The sequence below is a fragment of the Penaeus chinensis genome, chromosome 13 (assembly GCF_019202785.1).
Source record: "Penaeus chinensis breed Huanghai No. 1 chromosome 13, ASM1920278v2, whole genome shotgun sequence".
Taxonomy (NCBI): domain Eukaryota; kingdom Metazoa; phylum Arthropoda; class Malacostraca; order Decapoda; family Penaeidae; genus Penaeus; species Penaeus chinensis.
This window is the reverse complement of record NC_061831.1, coordinates 22,197,441-22,202,440: the sequence shown is the minus strand read 5'-3', so window position 1 is coordinate 22,202,440 and position 5,000 is coordinate 22,197,441. Positions and strand designations below refer to the sequence as shown.

Genomic DNA, 5,000 nt, shown 5'->3' with positions numbered 1-5,000 from the left:
TATATATATATATATATATGTATGTATATATATGTGTATATATATATATATATATATATAACCGAAGAAGAGGAAAATATCTGATTCAATCTGACGGTGTTTGAAGGGTGTGCAATAGCTGATCTTAGAGAAAGCAAAAAAATGATATATTTCGAAAACTGGCATCGTTGGCTTGCAATTTTTAGATCTAAAAATATCAAACAGGATTAAATCACTCAAAACTGGATCGGCGCTCGCCTCGGGGCCTTCCAGCGAAGAGGGATATAAAAGGGAGTAGGAAGGATGTTTATCTATTTATCTATCTGTCTTTCTAGCTCTCTGTCTATATCGATCTATCTCTCTGTCTAATAATCTGTCTATCTACCTATCTATTTCTCTATCTACCTATCCTCCTGTCTGTCTATCTAACTATGCACACACACACACACACACACAAAGACACACATCTACGTGTGTGTGTGTGTGTGTGTGTGTGTGTGTGTGTGTGTGTGTGTGTGTGTGTGTGTGTGTGTGTGTGTGTGTGTGTGTGTGTGTGTGCATAGTTAGATAGACAGACAGGAAGATAAGTAGATAGAGAAAAAGATAGATAGATAGACAGATGAATAGACAGAGAGATAGATAGATATAGACAGATAGAAAGACAGATAGATAGACAAACAGATAGATAGATAGATAAACAAATAAATAGACAGATAGATAAATAAACAGATAGACAGACAGGTAAACACACACACACACACACACACATACACACACACACACACACACACACATGACCCTGACTTATTCGAAGCCTGACTAACAGTTCCTTTGAAACTTCAAAGTACTTTATTTCCCTTAACTTGACACTTTAATGAGTTCACATAACCCAAAATCAATTAAAGGCATGGAAGGGGGGGGGGGGGGATGGAACTTGAAGAGATAGTCATAAATTTGGGCAAGAAATTCGAGTAGCAAGTTTGAGGTTCTTGTTATAAGCATATTTTTTTATGGCGATTTCGAGAGATTTTGATTGAGTCTGAGCTATGAAAATTATATTGATAATGCCAGTGTTGATGAATGACAATGACGAAGATAATGATAAAATATTGATAAGATAATACTACTACTATTGCTATCAGCCATGATAATAATGATGAAGATAATGATAGTGATAATTATGATAACAATAATAATGATAATAATAATAATAATAATAATAATAATAATATAAGAATAACATTAACTATAGTAATAATGATACTATAATAACAACAATTACTGCTACTATTACTACTAGTAAAGATAAATGCAAAGTATTAAAAAAATATGAATGATGATAATGATGACGATGATAATAACAACGGCAGCAACAATAATATTGATAATACTGCTGAAAATAGAAGTCATAACAATAATAACAACAATAATGGACGACAACCTTTAGTAGAAAAATAAACAAGTAAATTGATAATTATAACTTAAACCAACCAGAACCTAATATGCAATTAACACAAAAACAAACAAACAAACCATCCCAACATAGATATAAAAAACAACAACTCCCAAAAGAAAAAAAAAAAGAAAAAAAAAAAAGAAAAGAGCAAAGAAAAGAAAAAATATCAGAAAATACAAAGACAGGCAAAGGAAAAAACAATGAAAAATAGCAAACACAAAGAAAAAAGAAAAGAAAAGATACAGAAAAAATACAACGAAAAACAAAGAAAAGAAAATACGAAAATACAAACCAAAGCCAAAGAAACAAAAAAAAACAAAAAAATAAACATAGCAAATACAAATTCAAAAAAAAAACAAATAACGAAAAACAAAACAGAAAATACCAAAAGAAAAAGACACACACAGACACAAAAAAAAAGGTTACAAAACCAAGCTGGACCTGTAGAACAAACGGCGAAGCTCAACACACCTGCCGGTTAAACGGAGCGAGTCCACTTCCTGCCTTGAAGCGCCGCCGAGGACACCGAAGGACACTCACCTGCGAAAGGAAAACAGAGGAGGAATTTCAGTGGAAGAAGGGTGTCGGGGCAGGCGGCGGATTGAGAGCATTGGTTGCAGCGGGGAGTCTGCAACAGGTGCAATGGGGTGTCGATACATGGCACATATTTGCATGCAGACTTCCTGATATATAAGTCTATATTATGTATGTTTACATGTATATGCATGTATATTCATTCATAAATATATATATATATATATATATATATATATATATATATGTATATATGTGTGTATATATATATATAAATATATATACATATATATATACATATATACATATATGTATATATATATATGTGTGTGTGTGTGTGTGTGTGTGTGTGTGTGTGTGTGTGCGTGTGTGTGTGTGTGTGTGTGTGTGTGTGTGTCTGTGTGTGTGTGTGTGTGTACACACACACACATCAATTATATATATGCACACACGCATAAATAATACAAATGAAATAGTTAAAAAAATCAAAATGACACAGCATTAGTATATCTATACAACCACACCCATCTCGACATCCGCACACACGTGCCCCCCCCCCCCCCCCCGCACTTCCCGCTGCCGCAAGTGCGAAGTTCAACTCGATCTCGCCACACAAAGGGAGGCACCGTGACATTGACGTGGCTCTTTCAGATTTGTCGCCCGTAGAACTGCCTGTGTATGGGCTTGTTGGCGAGTGTGTTTTTGTTCTGGTTGTCATGAAGTGTTTCATTTTCTCTCTCTTTATCTTTCTCTCTGACTGCCTGTCTGACTGCTTGTCTGTCTGTCTGTCTGTCTGTCTGTCTGTCTGCCTTCCTGCCAGCCCTTCCTGCCTGCCTGCCTGCCTGCCTGCCTGCCTGCCTGCCTGTCTGCCTGCCTGCCTGCCTGCCTGCCTGTCTGTCTGTCAATCTATCTATTTGTCTGTCTGCCTATGTGTGGATGCGTCTCTGTATGTTAACATGCGTTCAGAAGTATATACGCACTCCTCCTGCTTATACGCTGCACTTGCGTTTGTATTCGCGTTGATGTGTGTGTGGCCGCGTTGATCATGTAACTTAGACATAATGATTATGATCCCGACAGCCCTAGGTGGCCTCGCAGGGTGAATTACCTCCACCACATCCGGAGACTTCAGCGCCAACCCTTTCCTTTCCAGCGCCACAAGCACCTGCGTCTTTGCTTCTTCACCTTCCTCCTTTCTCTGTCTGTCTGCCTGTCTGTTTGTCTCTGTCTCTATGTTGCCCCTGTCTCTCTGTCTCTCACTTCATTGCGTGATCACTTACTCATTCATTCCCTCACTCACCCATTCATTTACTCCAACACTTACACACAAACTCACTCGCTGATTCCCACACTCACTCACTCATTCACACACACACTCTCTCTCTCTCTCTCTTTATATCTCTCTGTCTCTCTCTCTCTCTCTCTCTCTCTCTCTCTCTCTCTCTCTCTCTCTCTCTCTCTCTCTCTCTCTCTCTCTCTCTCTCTCTCTCTCTCTCTCTCTCTCTCTCTCTCTCTCTCTCTCTCTCTCTCTCTCTCTCTCTCTCTCTCTCTCTCTCTCTCTCTCTCTTTCTCCCTCTCTCTCTCTTTCTCCCTCTCTCTCTCTCTCTCTCTCTCTCTCTCTCTCTCTCTCTCTCTCTCTCTCTCTCTCTCTCTCTCTCTCTCTCTCTCTTTCTCCCTCTCTCTCTCTTTCTCCCTCTCTCTCTCTCTCTCTCTCTCTCTCTCTCTCTCTCTCTCTCTCTCTCTCTCTCTCTCTCTCTCTCTCTCTCTCTCTCTCGATCACCACCTCTGCTCCTTCCATCACCAACAATAACATTTACACTTCGAGTTCCTAAAAATTATTTTAATGAAATATATTTCTCATTCTTCTGATTATCATAATTTCTATTATCCTTTTTTCTTAGTATGCATCTTCACCTTTTTCTTCTTCTTCCTCATCCTCATCCTCTCCCTCTTCTTTTACTTCTTTTCCTCAATCTTTCTCATCTTTTTTTTTTTAGCAAGTTCTTTTCCAACGTTCAGACGGACTCGTTGTTTGCTGTTCTTCTATCAAACTCTCTTCCCCCGAATTATCCTTTTTTCTTTCTCTCTCTTTTTTTCCTTCTACCTCCTCCTCCTCCTCCTCCTCCTCCTCCTCCTCCTCTTCAGCGCGCGGAGAGGAGTATGAACGCATAAAAAAAGACCCAAGATAACTGCACGTCAACTCCCCTCCCCCTCTTTACTCCCCCTCCCCTCCCCCTCCGCCCCCCCACACTCGGAAAAAAGGTGTTTCGCCGGTGATGACTCAACTTCCCGACGATTTGTGTTCTGTCCTGGGTCGCTGGTGGACGACGATGCCGAGCGGGAGTGAGTGTGTGTAGTTTGCGTGTGAGTGTGAGGGCGTGTGGGGGTTATATTGCGTGCGTGTGTGGGTGTTTGTTTGTTTGTTGGAGCATAGTGTAGGGGGTGGGGGAGGGCAGGCTAAGGGGAGGAAGAGGGGAAAGGAACGTAGTGGGGAGGCAAAGGTGTGTATGCGGGCGTCTGTGTGTGTGTGTATAGATGTGTATATATGTGTGTGTGTGTGTGTGTGTTTGTGTGTGTGTGTGCGTGTGTGCTTATGTGCGCGTGTGTGTTTGTGTGTGTGGTTCTTGGGCGTGGCTTCCTATGCTTTATGTGTGCAAGTTTCTAGCTGTTTGGGTGTATTTGTGCATGAATGCGTGTGTGTTTGCGTCTAGAAATCCTCCTAGAAAGCGTTAAAAGGCATGAACTAAAGGCCTCGTAACTCTTACACTACAACATAAAACGACAAGAAACTATGATTCATATCAACGTCAAAAACCTGTCTAAAGGAAGTCACGTTTTCCATTAAAAATCAAGACTTTCCATGGATAAAAAAAAGCTTCCAAAATCAACAAAGACTGAATCATTACGGTAAGCAGAATTAAAAAAGATAACACTCCCCTGCAAAAGAAAGTACAAAGAAAACGGAGAATACACTAAAAAGAAAGTAGAAAGAAAACGGAGAATCACTCTAAAAGGAGAGAGAAAATAATCC

General features: G+C 40.0%; 1 protein-coding gene across 3 annotated transcripts in view; it reads right to left on the bottom strand.

Moving 5' to 3' along the window:
* The window catches only part of LOC125031875, a 165,061-nt gene that overhangs the window by 129,622 nt on the left and 30,439 nt on the right, over positions 1 to 5,000 (bottom strand). The window contains exon 2 of one of the 3 annotated variants that reach the window (XM_047622865.1): positions 1,907 to 1,975. The exons of the other annotated variants lie outside the window; for them this stretch is intronic. The gene's annotated coding sequence lies outside the window, so the exon portion shown is untranslated. The remainder of the gene's footprint in view (positions 1 to 1,906; positions 1,976 to 5,000) is intronic. 3 annotated transcript variants of the gene reach the window in all.